General features: G+C 39.3%; 1 pseudogene; it reads right to left on the bottom strand.

Moving 5' to 3' along the window:
• Positions 1-15,773: 15,773 nt before the first annotated feature.
• LOC114206621 (nicotinamide/nicotinic acid mononucleotide adenylyltransferase 3 pseudogene) lies at positions 15,774-16,574 on the bottom strand (annotated as a pseudogene).
• Positions 16,575-17,623: the final 1,049 nt, after the last annotated feature.

Here is a 17,623-nt window from a genome sequence, read left to right as displayed (position 1 = left end):
CTAGAGAGTCCTCCTTTCATGCATTTACTTCATTTCTTTCTGACTACAGACTAAATTTTTCAGCTGCCACACGCACAGATTAGAGGACAGAGACACCACAACTCTGAGTCTTCATGTCCTCAGTCCACAAGACCAATTACAGTGGTATAATATTTTTAAGCGGTTACTTAGACACCCATTTTTCAAATTCTTAAAATTTGATTGGCACAGCTTGGGTCAGATGTCTGTTACTGGTGCGGTCTGTTGCCAAAGTGGGACTATCAGATGTATGCAAGGGCCCTGTGTGTCATTTTTCCATACGCTAACCAATTCTGACACCAAGTGGGTGTCCAACAATTAAATTTTCTAAGAGTTAGTGCAGATCCTACAAGTTAAGGGCTGGTCTCATAGGACTACTCCAAATTCAGATAGCATTCAATAATATGGTGCCCAGGCTACCTACTCTTCTGCCAGGCCTACTATCCTATGACCCCCTCAGTTTCAATAATATATTAGAATGACCCCCATAACTCAGGAAAGTGCTGTTCTTAGTATTACTCTTTATTATAAAAAATAGAAATGAACAGCCAGATTAAGAGGTACAAAGGGCAAGACCTCGAAGGGACCTGAGCACAGGAACCTCTGTCCCAGTGGAGTTGGGGTGTGTTACCCTTATGGTATATGAATGTGTTTACTGACTTGGTATCACTCCAAAGTTCAGGATTTTTTATCCACATTTCCTTGTATGGTCATGATTGATTAAACCCATGGCCATTGGTGACTGAACTCAATTTCCAGCTTATCTTTGTTTCCAGAAATCAGAGGCTATAGCTGAGTGTTCTAACTTTCTAATCATCTGGTTGGCTTTTATGACAATTAGCCCCCATCCTGAAGCTATCTTGGACTTCATCCACCAAGTGTCACCATTACTGTACTAAAGACACTCATCACTCAGGAAATTCCAAGAGTTTTATGAGCTCTGTAATGGGAACTTGGGACAAAAGACTAAATACTTATTTTTTATTATACTGCGGGCCCATGATGTGAGTGAACTCTAGGAGTTCCCAAAGAGTGGGGGGTGATATGGCTTAAATAAACGTTCCCAATAGTGAGTTCCACATGACCTTGGAATGCCATGTTTCTCCTTGCCTTATCATCCCTTGTCTTAATCAACTCAGGCTGGCATACAAAATACCACAGACTGACTGGCCTAAGCAACAGGAATTAATTTTTCAAGGTTCTGGACGCAGGGTATGTTCATTATGAGACCTCTTCTCATGGTTCGCAGGCAGTTGCCATCTTGCCATCTGCTCATATGATTTCTTTGTGCTTGTGAGGATAAAGAGAGATAAAAGAAAGAGGGAGAGAGCAAGAAAACACTCTTTGGTGTCTCTTCCTATAAGGACATTATTCCTGTTCCTAGGGTGCCACCCTTATGATTTTATTTAACTTCCTTATAGGCCCTATCTTTAAATACAGTCACATTAGGGGTTAGGGCTCCAACATATGAATTTTCTAGGGGGACACCATTCAGTCCATAGCATTTTCTGTTCTTATTACTAGTCCAAGAGCCCAGCACGCTGTTCCTAGAGAATTTGCTTTATAAAAGACCACCAAAGGGGGGACTAACCCAAGAGAATTGATTACTAATGGTGAAGTTTTAGTTATAAGCAGGAAAGAGATTTGTGGGATAAGGTTGGAAATAGAGAGTTGGGAGGGGAAATGAGCAGGTCTGTTAAATGTAAAATCATGCTTTCTGGGCAACTTGTATTTTAATTATTATCAAGACTAAGTCTTTATTCTTCCAATAAACTTTATAACTAATTTGTTGAACCTGGAATTAGTGTTCATTAAAATTCATTTTGAATTTCTGACTTTCTCCTTTTTATTTTTACTACCTCTTGGCCACTTTTTGGAACTATTTTTCTTTTTCCTTGAAGAATTCTCTCATTAGAACAGTTTCTGAGTTCAACCCTTTGAGACACATCATAGATAGGAACAGCTCACTCTGTATGTTTGGATATTTTTGTATTGGCCCCATTCCTCCTTTGCCTGCTCACTCCATGGAGCTGATTCAAGCCCAGAGCTCCCACTGACTTCAAAGAACTCTGAGGTAAAGTGAGAAATAGTCTCACAGAAATTTCCCAAAATTATTTTGGATTTATAAAAAAGCGTTGATATTTTTAAAAGATGTGAATATTAGTTCTGGAAAATGAATGCATATTATGATTACCAGTTAGACAAAGTCAAGAAATTCACTTTTGGAGAGGAGGTGAAGATGGCAGTGAGTAGGACCCTAGGCTCACCTTGTCCCATGAATACAACTAGATAACTATCATATCATCCCAAATGCTCCAGAAATTGACCTGAAGAGTGGTAGAACAAACTCCACATCTAAAGGTAGAGAAGAGGCCATATGAAGAAGGTGGGAAGTGTGGGGACATGGTTTGGGAGAGAAACAGGTCATGGCCAATGTGGTAGGGAGGGAACTGTGGTTGCAGAGAATGGAAGGAGATAGACTAACACATGGGGGAGTACATGGGGAAAACTTGGAAGGTAAGAAGGCCCAAATTTTGTGAGTTCTTGCAACCAGTGGGGCTTAAAGCCTGGTGTTCTAAAGATTAGTGGGTTTGGCTTGTGGAGAGCCTGGAGGCATTAGGACTACTCTTGGAGAGAAGGCAGGGAAAACTGCCTGTGGACAATGGAAACAGCAATTTGAAGAGTGCCTGGGACACATAGTGGGGAAGTTATTTGCTTATCTAAAAGCCTGTCCCAGAGAGGCAACAATGAGGGACAGACCCCTCTGGGAACAAAGGATCTGGCAGGTACCATTTCTATCCCCTGGCCCTCAGCTTAAGTGCAGAGCCCTAGGTAAACCAGTGCAGTGCCAACACTTGCTACTTAACTTGCTTACACCCCCTTCCCCCACCTCTCTGTGCTCCTATGGAACTGTCCTTTCCAGTTGTGCTTGCCTCAGTCCCAGTGTGGCAGCCCCTTCCCAGAAGACCCTTCCCAAACCCCTACCCACACTGCATCTCCTCAACCTGGGAATTTCGCAGGGCCTTGGTTCTGGTAGAGGTGGTGACAGGTCTCATTTCACAAGCAGACCAGGGCACACGTAGTTAAAACTTGCTACATTCAGGCCAGGGACCAAACACTGCCCACAACAGGCAAAGAGAGCTTCTGCAGATGACTGGCCTGATGGATAAAGTGGCCAGGACACAACAGCAGAGCACATGCAGTGCACATTGGAGACACTTACTGAAGTGCCAGGCCCTAGGGGACACTACGCTGGGGCACTATAGGACCTCTACCTATATCTGGGGGACACTACACTGCAGGGCACTATAGGACCTCTACTTCATAAGGCTGTTAGCCTTAGGAACAAGAGACATAGCTGATTTTCCTAACACACAGAACCAAGCACAAAGACTTAGACAAAATGAGAAGACAGAGAAATTTATCCCAAATGAAAGAACAGGACAAGGCCACAGCCATAGATCTAAGCAAAACAGATGCAAGTAACATGCCTGATAGAGAATTTAAAGTAATGATCATAAAGATACTCATTGGACTTGAGAAAAGAGTGGAAGACATGAGTGTTACCCTTAATAGAGATAAGGAATAACATAGCAAAGATAAAGCGCTCAATAAATGAAATGAGAAACATGCTTGATGGAATTAACAGTAGGATGGAAGCAGAGGAATGAATTATTAGAGTATTGGGAAGTAATCAAGCTGGGCAAAAGAGAGAAAAAAGAATTGTGCAAAACAAGAATAGACTTAGGGAATTCAGTGGCTCCATCAAACATAACATTTGCATTATAGGAGTCCCAGAAGAAGAGAGGGAAAAGGGAGCAGAAAATTTATTTGAAGAGATAATAGCTGAAAACTTCCCAAATTTGGGGAAGGAAACAGATATCCAAATCTAGGAGGCAGTGAGAACTTCCACCAAAATCAGCAGAAGCAGATCCACAGCCAGATATATTATAATTAAAATGGCAAATTATAGTGATAAAGAATTTTAAAGCAGCAAGACAAAAGAAGACAGTTACATACAAGGGAAACCATGTAAGGTTATGAGGGGTTTTTCAGCAGAAACATTCCAAGCCAGAAGGGAGTGGCATGATATATTCAAAGTGCTGAATGGGAAAAATCCGCAGCTAAGAATACTCAATCTAGCAAGGCTATCATTCAGAATAGAGGGAGAGATAGTTTCCCAGACAAACCAAATCTAAGGGAATTTATGACCACTAAACCAGCCCTGCAAGAAATATTAAAGGGGACTCTTTAAGTAGAGAGAAAAGACCAAAAGTGACAGTATGAAGGTAGGAAATACAAAGGCAGTAAAAATGAATATTTTTGTAAAATATTCAGGGAACTCACAAAATAAAAGGATGTAAAATATGATATTATATACCTAAAATGTGGGGAGGAGAGTAGTAAATAAGTTTGAACTTAAATGACCATCAACTTAAGATAGAGTGTTATGTGCAAAAGATGTTATATACAAACCTAATGGTAACCACAAATCAAAAACCACTAATAAATATGCAAAGAATAAGGAAGAAGCAATCCAAATACATCACTAAAGAAAACCAGCAAACCATGAAAAGGAGAAAGACAAGAAAGGATCAGAGAAAATCTCCAGAAACAATCACAAAACAGGTAATAAAATGGCAATAAATACATATCTATCAATAATTACTTTTTAAAAAAAATTTATTAGGTTATGTTAATCACCATACATTACATCATTAGTTTTTGATGTAGTGTTCCATGATTCATTGTTTGCATATAACACCCAGTGCTCCATTCAATACGTGCCCTCTTTAATACCCATCACCAGGCTAACCCATCTCCTCACCCCCCTCCCCTCTAGAACCCTCAGTTTGTTTCTCAGAGTCCATAGTCTCTCATGGTTCATATCCCCCTCCAATTTCCCCCCTTCATTTTTCCCTTCTACCATCTTTTTTTAAATTTATTTGAGAGAGAGAGCATGAGAGGCGGAAGGGTCAGAGGGAGAAGCAGACTCCCTGCCGAGCAGGGAGCTCGATGCGGGACTTGATCCTGGGACTCTAGGATCATGACCTAAGGTGAAGGCAGTCGCTCAACCAACTGAGCCACCCAGGCGCCCCTCAGTAATTCCTTTGAATGTAAATGGACTAAATGCTCCAATCAAAAGACATAGGGTGACAGAATGGATTAAGAAAAAAAAAACAAGACCTGTTTATATGCTGCCTACAAGAGACTCATTTTAGACCTAAAGACACCTGCAGATTGAAAGTGAGGGAATGGAGAAACATTTATCATGCAAATATATGTCAAAAGAAAGGTGGAGTAGCAATATTTAGACAAAATCAATTTTAAAACAGGGGCGCCTGGGTGGCTTAGTCAGTTAAGCATCTGCCGTTGGCTCCGGTCATGATCCCAGGGTCCTGCCCCAAGCCCCACATTGAGCTCCCTGCTTAGCGGAGAGCCTGCTTCTCCCTCTCCCTCTGCTGCATCCCCTGCTTGTGTGCTCTCTCTGTCAAATAAATAAATAAATAAATAAACAAAACAAAAACAAACCAGAGACTGTAAAAAGAAGGACACTATATAATAATAAAGGGACAATCCAACAAGAAGTTATAATAATTGTAAATATTTTTTCACACAATGTTGCAGCACCCAAATACATAGAACAGTTAATAACAAGCATAAAGGAACTAATCAATAATAGCACAATAATAGTAGGGAACTTTAACACCCCACTCACATCAATGGACGGATCATCTAAACAGAAAATCAACAAGGAAACAATGGTTTTGAATGATATACTCGACCAGTTGGATTTACAGACATATTCAGAACATTTCATCCTAAAACAGGGGAATACACATTTTTTTCAAGTGCACATGGAACATTCTCCACAACAGATTACATATTAGGTCACAAATCAGGCCTCACCAAATACAAAAAGGCTTGAAATTGTACCATGCATCTTTTCTGACCATAATGCTATCAAACTGGAAGTCAAGCACAAGAAAATGTCTGGAAAGAGCACAAATACATGGAGGTCAAATAACATGTTACTTAACAATGAATGGGTCAACCAAGAAATAAAAAAAGAAAAAAATACTAGGAAACAAATGAAGACACAGTGGTCCAAAACCTTTGGGATGCAGCAGAAGTGGTTCTAAGAGGGAAGTTTATAGCAGTAGAAGCCTACCTCAAGAAGCATGAAAAATCTCAAATAAATGACCTTACATCTAAAGAAGCTAGAAAAAGAACAACAAACAAAGCCTAAACCAGTAGAAGGAAGGAAATAATAAAGATTAGGGCAGAAATAAATATTATAGAAACTAAAAGAATAGAACAGGCCAATGAACCAGGAGCTGGTTCTTTGAAGAGATCAACAAAATTGATAAACCTCTAGTCAGATTTATCAAGAAAAAAGAGAAGGACTCAAATAAAATCACAAATGAGAGAGGAAAAATAATAAACACCACCGAAATACAATTTTAAGAAAATATGAAAAATGAAATGCCAACAAATTGGACAACCTAGAAGAAATGGATACATTCCTAGAAACATATAAAGTACCAAAACTGAAATAGGAAGAAATGGAAAATTTGAACAGACTGATAACCAGTAAAGAAATTGAATCAAAATTTAACTCCCAACAAACAAAAGTCCAGTGCCACATGGTTTCACACGTGAATTGTCCCAAACATTTAAAGAAGAGTTAATACCTATTCTTCTCAAACTATTCCAAAAAATAGAAAAGGATGGAAAGCTTCCAAAATCATTGTATGAGGCCAACATTACCCTGATACCAAACCAGATAAAGACACAACAAAAAAAGAGAACTATAGGCCAATATCCCTGATGAACACAGACGCAAAAATCCTCAACAAAATAATAGCAAACTGAATTCAACAATATATTAAAAAAATCATTCACCACAATCAGGTGGGATTTATTCCTGGGAAGCAAGGGTGGTTCAATATTTGCAAATCAATCAACGTGATGCATTACCTCAAGAAGAGAAAGTATAAGAACTGTATGATTATTTCAGTAGATGGAGAAAAAGTATTTGACAAAATAAAATACCTATTTATGATTAAAAAAATCAGCAAAATAGGTTTAGAGGGAACATGCCTGAACATAATAAAGGCCTTATATGAAAAACACACAGCTCACATCATACTCAGTGGTGAAAAACAGAGCTTCCCCTCTAAGGTCAGGAATAAGACACGGATGACCACTCTCACCACTTTTATTCAATATAATACTGGAAGTCCTCGCCACAGCAATCACAACAAAGGAAATAAAAGGCATCCAAATTGGTAAGGAAGAAAACTTTCACTATTTGCAGATGACATGATAGTGTATATAGAAAACACTAAAGATTCCACTAAAAAACTACTAGAACTGATAAATGATTCAGTAAGGTTGCAGGATACAAAATCAATGTATAGAAATCTGTTGTTTTTTTATACACCAATAATGATGCAGCAGAAAAATTAAGAAAATCCCATTTACAGTTGTGATAATATATCTAGTAATAAACCTAACCAAAGAGGTGAAAGACCTATACTCTGAAAACTATACAGCACTGATGAAAGAAACTGAAGATCACACAAAGAAAAGAAAACACTGATGAAAGTAATTAAAGGTGACACAAATTCCATGCTCATGGATTGGAAGAACAAATATTGTTAAAAAATCTATACTGCCCAAAGAAGTCTATATATTCAATGCCATCCCTATCAAAATATCAACAGCATTTTTCACAGAACTAGAACAAACAATCCTAAAATTTGTATAGAACCACAGAAGACCCTGAATAGCCAAAGCAATCATGAAAAAGAAAAGCAAAGCTGGAAGCATCACGATTTTCAACTTCAATTTATATTACAAAGCTGTAGTAATCAAAACAGTATGGTACTGGCACAAAAATAGACTCATAGATCAATAGAACAGACTAGACAACCCAGAAATAAACTCACAATTTAATGGTCAATTAATCTTTGACAAACAAGGCAAGAATATCCAATGGGAAAAAGACAGTCTCTTCAATAGTGTTGGGAAAACTGGACAGGAACATGAAAAAGAATGAAACCGAACCAACTTTCTTACACTATACACAAAAATAAATTCAAAATGGATTAAGGACCTCTAAGTATGAGACCTGAAATCATAAAAGTCCTAGGAGAGAGCACAAGCAGTAATTTCTCTGACATGGGCCATAGAAACTTTTTTCTAGCTAGGTCCCCAAGGCAAGGGAAACAAAAGCAAAAATAAACTACTGGGACTGCATCAAAATAAAAAGCTTCTGCACAATGAAGGCAGTAATCAACAAAACTAAAAGGCAACCTATGGAATGGTAGAAGATATTTGCAAGTGACATATCTGTTAAAAGGTTAGTATCCAAAATCTATAAAGAACTTATGAAGCCCAACACCCCCAAAACAAATAATCCAGTTAAAAAATGGGCAGAAGACATGAACAGACATTTCTCCAAAGAAGATATACAAATGGCTAACAGATACATGAAAAGATGCTCATCATCACTTATAATCAGGGAACTACAAATGAAAACCACAATGAGATATCACCTCACACCTTTCAGAATGGCTAAAATTAACAACGCAAGAAACAACAGGTATTGGTGAGGATGTAGAAAAAAAGGAACCTTCTTGCACTGTTGGTGGGAATGCTAACTGGTGCTGTCACTGTGGAAAACAAGTTTGGAGGTTCCTCAAGATGTTAAAAATATAACTACTCTATGATCCAGCAATTCCACTACTGGGTATTTACCCAAAGAATACAAAAACACTAATTCAAAGGGATACACGTTACCCCTATGTTTATGTCAACATTATTTATAATAGTCAAGAAGATTTGGAAGCAACCTAAGTGTCCATCAATTGATGAACGGATAAAGAAGTGGTGTATATATATGGTGGAATATTATTCAGCCATAAAAAAGAATGAAATCTTGCCATTTGCAACAATATGGATAGAGCTAAAGAGTATAATGCTAAATGAAATAATTCAGTCAGAGAAAGACAAATACCATATGATTTCACTCATATGTGGAATTTAAGAAACAAAACAAGGGATCAAAGGGAAAAGAGAGAGTGAGACCAGGAGAAAGATTCTTAACTCTAGAGAACAAACTGATGGTTGCCACAGGGGATGTGTGGGGGGGATGGGTGAAATAGGTGATGGGGTGCTAGGAGTACACTTGTGAGGTGAGCACCGGGTGATGTATGAAAGTGTTGAATCACTATATTGTACACCTGAAACGAATATAACACTGTATGTTAATTAACTGGAATTAAAATAAAAACTTAAGAAATTCTCCATTGATAGGAGGAATAAAACTCTTGTAAATTTATAATACTTGGTTAATGCATTCATTCTTCTGGGGAGGAGTTTTAGGTTCTGTTATGGTTTCAAAACCATAAATATGAAATCCTTTAAATCAAATCTCTACAGATGTCAAATACCAACCACACCATCTTCATAACATGAATATAAAAATTATAAACTATTTTGGGAGAGATATACAGTACATTTAAAGTAGATGTTTTCTGAATTCCTCTAAACTTTTCAAATTTCTCAGGAACAGCTGTGTTACATTTCAAGTAGGATCTGGACAGGTACTAGTTGTATTTGTAATGTTGTTTATGGATTGGAGAATATCACTCATCTATATGAGACTCACTCAGACACCTCCAGAAGAAAGGAAATATTGTCAAGATAGAAGGGTACATGCAGACTGCAGCTGGAAATAGGGTCAGCAAGTATATGGGGAGTAACTTTTTGCAATCTCTTCCTTATTGAGTTCAGAAACCTCTTGTGATATTTTGTGTGTGTGTTTTCTCCAGTGTACATTCTGTGCTAACTGGTCAGTTGTAGACACCATACTTGATAAGTGCAGTTCAGTATTCTTTTATCCTGTTTTCCAGCATTCTTTATTTTTTTCCACTGGGGCAGCAACTCTGGCAGAGCAGTGCAGAAATGACGGGTGTCCTGGATGTTCCTCTCAATGCAGAGACAAACACAGTAGATGAGATTAAGAGTAGAAGAGAGAAGAAAAGGCCAAGATTCCAACCTATAGAAAGAATGCTGTGAACATAATAAAAAAAATCACATAACTCAAAAAAAGAAATGGGTTTCTTTGATTAGGAAGTGGATAGATATCTTTTCTTTGATCAGAAAGCCCTGTCATTTCTGTCCTGCTCCCAATTTGTCATTCTTTTCATTGTCCATATGCTCATTCATAGTGAATAACCACTGCCACCACCCCAACTCCATGAGGGAAAAGGACCAAGGTGGTTTTATGATAAACTAGTCATTAATGCCTTTAATTTTCATGAACCTGTGGCTAGAGTTTCATTGACAAAGTAAATATCTAACCTTGATCTCCTGAATTAGCATGTAAATATTCAGCGTTTTTGTCAGATATGTAGCTTTCTTGGCGTATTAAAAGACAAGATATCATCGGGAAGATACAGCATCTTTTTAGGGAAGGAATAACTTCTTCTCTAAGTTTAACAGAGAGCATGATATTTGTGCTTTGTGTCGCTCTATTCACCAACTCTTATCAGGTATAATATATTCCTGTTGACAGCTTGATTTAATTGGACTTCTAACCGATTGATTCAGTTGAGCACTTTAAATTAGGTAATTATTTTGTTATAAGAACCACTTTTCAGCTTGCTAGAGAGAGGAAATTTTCCATTTTTTCTGAGGCTAAAACTGAACCTGGATTCTTTTCTTTTATAACAAAGTGGAATAATAATGATCAGATACAGAATTAGGTTGAGATTGAGCTGTAGAATGAAGAAAAATATCCTTGACTTACGTATTGGTAAGAGACAAGTATGCATGTGAGAAATGATTACAGAATTAGATTTTCTTAGCCCATGAGTAGTACTGCCACCACATACTCATCACTTTTGAATGGAGTGATTATTTGTCCTCTGGCTCAGTTTCCTCTCAGAAGTATGGATTTCTTTTTTAGACCTCATGCAAGAAGACAACTGCTGGAAAAAGAAAATAGACCATAAAGAAGTACCCTTGACTGTTGATTCTATTTTTTTTTAAGATTTTATTTATTTATTCATGAGAGACACAGAGAGAGAGAGAGAGAGAGAGAGAGAGGCAGAGGAGAAGCAGGCTCCCAAGGAGCAGGGAGCCCGATGCGGGACTCGATCCCAGGACTCTGGGATCATGACCTGAGCCGAAGGCAGACGCTTAACCATCTGAGCCACCCAGGCGCCTGACTGTTGATTCTAAACAGATGTCCATGATCTAGGGAATTTTTTTAAAGAAGTTAATTAAATATTGTTTTCTCTGAAAATTTTTTATGAAAGTTAGTTATTTATTAACTTTAGAAAGAGACTTTGTCTTGAAGAAAAGGCTCAGGCCCTGAAAATTTTTCCTGAGATTAAGCATATAGGATAAAAGCTGTTCTCCAATTCCCACATATTTGTGAGATTCAATCTTGTTATCTTTTGTTGGTTGGCAAGAATGATAGTAAATAATCTAAGGATACCTCGGATCAGACAAATAATTAAGAGTTCATACTAGAAAAGCCAACAAGACCATAATTATAATTGATTTGTTAATAGCTACTCTCCATTTACAGACATTAGCCCATATTGGGTTTTAAGTTGTGACAAGGGCCACAAGATAAACATTTTCTTTCTAAATTCCTGATTTCCTGCCAGCTTTCTAGTCTCACCATCATCTAGTCTTTGCAGGTTTTTGTTCACTAAAAGATTGAGGGTAATTCCAACCAGCTTCCATCTGAAACATATTATTCATATATTGGCTCTTTGTGAAATGGTGAGTCAATATAGAAATTATGTTTTGCTTTAGCGTTACCTTTTCAGTGTGAAAATAGAACAAAAGGGAACATTTCTCAATTAAATCCTCATTTAAACAAATGATGTTGCAAGTGAAGCCTTCCCTAGTGGATCATAAGAACAATAACAATTCTCTTCCAGAAACCCAGGGGCCAGAGAGGGGCTGTGTTCCAATCACCACTGTGCAACAAACCATCCCCAAATATACTGGTGAAAAATAACAAACATTTTATTATCTGTAACAACTTCGTAGGTTGACTAGTCTCAGTGGGCTAGTCGTTCTTCTGTTCCATATGATATCAACTGGACCGCAGTTCTAGGGGCTGGAATACCCAAGTTGGTGCATTTACATGACTGGCAGCAGGTGCTGGCCATCTGCAGGGAGCTCAGGAGTTGACAGGAGCACCTTAGTTTTCTCCATGTGAGCTTCTTAAATCCTCTCCTTTGCTGCCAGTTTCGTGTGATGTGGGTTGTTGTGGTTTTGAAAGGGGGCTGCAACTGGGAGGGGACCAGGAAGCAGTGAGTGGAAGCAGACCAGGAACACATGTGTTCAGACTCCTGTGATCTTTACTTGGCTTTTATGATATTAGAACCTCTTGCATTGTATGAGACTGTGGTTTTTGTATTTTAAATTATTCAACAGCTCCTGCAGAGGATTGTATATTAGCTATCAGATACTTATCAGAAACAAAGAATGGTGATTTGCATCAGTTATATCACCTGGAAAAGCAAACTTAACATATTTCATTTTCTGCTCTCTCCTGCATTCATTTGCCATATACTGCGCTGTGACCTAGTGGTTGGAAAAGAGATACTTACCAAGGGTTTGCCTGTCATGGAAGGGGTTCTCTTTTTCTCTGGCCTCCTTGTTTCCATGTGCAGGGATTTAGAGTAACCCTTTGGCGTCTTCTCCTACCCATTATTTCTTGTGAGTTTCCTTAGTTACCTGAGTAACATCACTGGTCCATAATTCTCAAGGCCACAAACTCTGGGGATATGTTCTCTTACTTTCTGCACTACCCTAGATACAATGAAGAAATACTTGCTTTAAGTGTATGTGTCCTGCAGAGCCAATCCTTCCTTTAGATGGGCTTTCTCAGGGTTTATTATGGATGGGATGAGGAGCATGAATGAGTCATGAATTACTTGGGTTACAGATTGAAAGGCTCATTTTTCAGTGGACCTGTCAATACTGATACCAAAATTATCAGTATATCACCTTTATTTATCCATTGGTCCTAAATTAGAAGAAATGGGTGTTACCTATTGGCCCCCTAAATCCTCAACAGTGACGTTTTCTAACCCCCACTCAGCTGAGGTTGTCTGAATCAGTGAGACAAATCTGATTGAACTGAACTCATATATTAGTACAGAGCAGTAAAAAACTTTTCTGTTTAAAAGTGACATTTTCAGAACTCTTAAAAAGAAATCTTTCTTGTATACTCTTGCATATTCTTCCTTGTATAGTACCTCCTTTAATGAGACATTTGTGTTTCTCTTTACTTATCCAACAAATATTTGTTTAGCACCTTCTTCATGCCAAGCACTGTCAGGTATTGGAGCTATCACTGGGAAGCAAAAACAGATGGGGCCCCTATTCTTCTTGTTGGTCTTATATTGTACTGGGGGAGACAGGCATGGATCTAAAAATAAATCATAGAAATTGTTTGTGTAAGAATGAGCTGAGATCAGTGGTAAGAAGTCCATGATTCTGTGATATTGTTTAATAGACAGCCTCACTTAGATTTTTGTCCCCGAAGTTTATTTTTAATTTTAATTAAAAATATTTTATTTTTAATTTATTCACTCACTCATTCACTCTTCCCATCCATTCATCCATTTGCTCACCCATCCATCCACTTATCAATCCATTCCAAACACATATTTATCAAATGTCTGTATGTGCCTAGTACCATGCTAGGAAATGGGTTGTAGAAGGGCATAAGAATGACATCATGGTAATTGACATTGGTTATATCTTTCCCCGGCTTCCTATGTTATTATGTTTCTCTCTCTGCCCTTTCAAGTGTGTATTTATTAACTTTCATGTTTGTCTTTTTCATGAGACTCAGCTCTGCAGTCAGATACTTTGTCTCATGCATGTTTGGATTTCTGGTGCCCAATATGGTGACTGGCACACAGTATTTAAGAAGTACTTGTTAAATGAATGAATTTAATGTATCACTGTTATTGAGTAATATCACATTAAATATCAGATGAATCATCACTGTTATGTGTAGGCTAAAATTGGAGTAACCAGTTTGATGTTCTGATATGTTAAAAGATGAACTCAGGTACATTAAAATTTTCAATTATGAATTGGGCGGTGCGAAGCCTAAAGTAGTTAGGAGTGCTCCCCCAGGGAAGAGATTTTTTTATAGAGAAGATGTGGCAGTAGAGCAAAGAAATTATTTGATTGGTTGTATTTTAAGCAGTTGTATTTTAAGCAGGAAAGTCTAGCTGGCTGTTTGTGATGGGTTGTTCTTAAGTTTCACTTTCTTGGATTCAAGTGTATTGACTCCAGCTAATGTTTTGGTTTCCTTACATAACCAAGGCATCTCAATCTAATAGCCTCTTTTTTTTGGCGGGGGGTAGAGAGAGTGAGAGAGTGCGCATGTGCACATGAGCACGGGGCACACATGCGAGCGGGGATGGGGGGATGGAGGGAGCGACAGAGGGAGAGGAAGAGAGAGAATCTTAAGCAGGCTCCATGCCAAGGCCAAGCCAGACATGGGGCTTGATCTCACAACCCTGAGATCATGACCAGAGCCAAAATCAAGAGTCCTTCACCCAACTGACTGAGACACCAAGACGCCTCTAATAGCCTCCTTGTTTAAATATGTTAACAGGTAGAAACCAATAATGCTACACTTTGAAGTGGATGGCTTCTGGTGAGACCTCAACAGATATGGCCAAGAGCCATCAGTACTGGTCCCTCTGCCATTTTCCTAATTGGATCCTTCAGCCAAGCACTTTGCCCCTTAGCACATCAAGTCTTGGAATCTTCGAGGGAGCAAGAGCAATAACACATTGCCCTGCTCCTTGAGAAGATGAACAAAATGAGATTAATAAAGGGACCCTCTTCCTTGGACACAAGTGCTGCATAACCAAGGTTTAATGATTATGGCAACTTATGAATTGGCGTATCTTTTTTTTTAATTAAAAAATTTTTTTGATGTCAATTTATTATTTATCTCTTTGCCAATATTCAAACAGGCAGGCGGTCATAAAACAATCAAAAAGATCTTCTAAAATAGTCAAGGCATCTGTTTTACCTCAGTTCCTTTTTAGAAACCTGGAAATCAGGAGCTGTGGCATTTATAAAAAGTCGTGTTAAAAATATCTGCCATATCAAAAATATTGTTTGAGAGTCACTCCTTAGAAAGATTTTAAATTGTATCTGTAGCTTAGGCAGGCAGACAGTGGTTCTTGAGGGAAGATTCAATGTAAATCGGCAAAGGACTGCTTCCAAATTTTTGACTCCTCAATTATTATTTTGTTGGAATAAGGCATTGACAAAGCCCACTGTTCAGTAATTAGCATCCTGTCCAGTCTCTCCAGTCAAGACCAGCATGTTTCACCTGGCCCTAGTTAAAAAAATGTGTGTGGGCAGTTCTGATCTGACCCTCAGGGGCCCTGCCTTGTGTGGAACTGCCTTCAGTGCGCATGCCCGAGTCACCATTTACCGAATAAGAAGGCCTGTGCAGCGAGAGGTTCTGAGAGCTGTGGTCTAGTTCTAGTGACCTGTGCCATTTCAACTTCTTTGGTAAGTGTCCATTCTTGAGATGTAGGCACTTGCCCCTCCTCCCAAAAGAAGGTATCTCTTCTTGGGACAGAAGACTCCTCTGAAATAACTCATTGCCTAAAAAAACAAAGGAAAAATGAAAAAGAAAAAAAAAAAAGCCAAAGACCTTAACTGCCCTTTCCTCAAGAGGAGCTCTGGGGAGTGGCTGGCTCTCCCCACCTTGTCTTTCCTTCATTCGTCTGGGTGCTACTGCCTTTCCTGGAACTGTCCTTGGTGTAGAGGTTGTGGTCCTTGATGTAGGTGATGACAGCGTCTGGGAGCAGTTACTTCACGCTGTGCCCCTGGCTAAAGGACCGCCTGATGTACATGGATCTGAGCTCATTCTGCACGGGCTCCCTGGCCAGGTGAATGTTGCACCAGTACCTGTGCAGGATGGGTGAGCCCGAGATGTATTCCTTTGGATTGTGACCTGTCCGGCTCTCACACAGTATGCCAAACTTCTCCACTATCTCTTGGATGTGTGTGTCTTTCCAGAGGTTGGGATTCTGGAAGATCTTCAGGACATCTGCCACACAGAGGAGCTTCAGCTCAGGCACAGCTGTAGGGGCCGTGGAACGAGCCCTTCCGTTTGGGGCAGAGATCTAAGCAGTTTCGCTGTGATGATGCCTCAGCACCTTCACTGTCTCCATCCACTGTACCTGCTCACTCTCCCAGGGGCCCACCCAGACCCAGTCGGATGTCTGCAGGGCCAGCCAGGCCATGGCCACCCAGTGGTGGGCAGCCACGAGGTCTTTCTTCCTGTAGTTGTCTTTGACAGGAGAGATGATACCCCTGATCACCTGGTACATTCCTGTTTGATGTAGGTGGTCTCAGGCCACCTCAAACAAGCACAGGTGCATGTTGGGGATGGGACTGAAGGAGCCACAGGCCAGGAGCACCACTGGGATGCAGATCTTCATCTTGTCAGGCACATCCACACCCATGCAGTGGCCGCCTTGCCTGTGTGTGGTGGGGCTCCGCAGAGGTTCTCTGTGAGCCTCGGGGGACTGCCAAGTACTGGGGTATCCGTTGCACCGAACCCGGGCTCCTGGCCTGTGTGCGGCCTTACACCAGACCACCGCGTGGGATGGCTCCTGCTCTGGTGACGCAAGGCCCCAGGATGAGCCCGCCCTGTCCCTGAATTGGCATATCTTAATCCCACACCACATTGTGTCTTTAGATTCTAGTAGAGTTTAGCGAAATAATCAAAAGCAAAGGAATTTGAACTTTTTTCTTAGCTTCAGAAAGAATTTCTATAAATTTCACAGTTGAGTTCTCTTAAAGTAAAGGCTGTTTTAAAAGAGTGAACAAGGTACTTCACACAGATCTCTCAGCTCTCAAAATAGACCTGTGAGATTCAGATGCAAAAAGGAGCCATAATTTCTTCTCTCACAGGTGCAGTACAAATCAAATGATTTCCATTTGTTTTTCTTGTCACTTTAGCCACTACCATAGCTTTATTATAGCTATGTGTTTCCCTCCTCTTTGCCCTACCAATTCCTCCTAAGATTTCCCACAGTTCTTGTCTGAGAAGTAAACTTATAAATTACCTGACAGTAAAGTCAGGGGATAAGTAAATCACCATCCAGTCTGATCACAGAATCCAGTCTGATCACAAAATCAAAATGTTTGTGATATGTCAAACCTTTAACAAGTCAATTGCTTCTTTTGAAAAATGTGTCTGTTCTCCTTCATGCTGAGAACAACCGAGTCACTTCGTGAATTTTGCTCTTGATATAAGACTAAAGGCACAATGTCTTCAGGCGATAAATTATGTCAAACATCTAATAAGATGGCTAAGCAGCATTAATGTCTTTTTATTTTTAAGAATCTTATTTCATAGTTTAATTTCCTGTAGAACAGAGTTGAGCTCTGTGTCTTTGGTAACTCAAGTAGATAATGTAAAATTTGTCCTGAAGTTTCAGGGAGTAAAAGTTTAGGCCCTACAGGCCCTGAGCCATTTATGCTGTCACCAGACATTTTCCTCCTAAGT

Source organism: Eumetopias jubatus, unplaced genomic scaffold (assembly GCF_037043125.1).
Source record: "Eumetopias jubatus isolate StellerSeaLion01/CBP00866 unplaced genomic scaffold, mEumJub1_p1.0 scaffold_2, whole genome shotgun sequence".
Taxonomy (NCBI): Eukaryota; Metazoa; Chordata; class Mammalia; order Carnivora; family Otariidae; genus Eumetopias; species Eumetopias jubatus.
The sequence above is the reverse complement of the archived record's forward strand: the minus strand, read 5'-3'. Positions and strand labels throughout refer to the sequence as shown.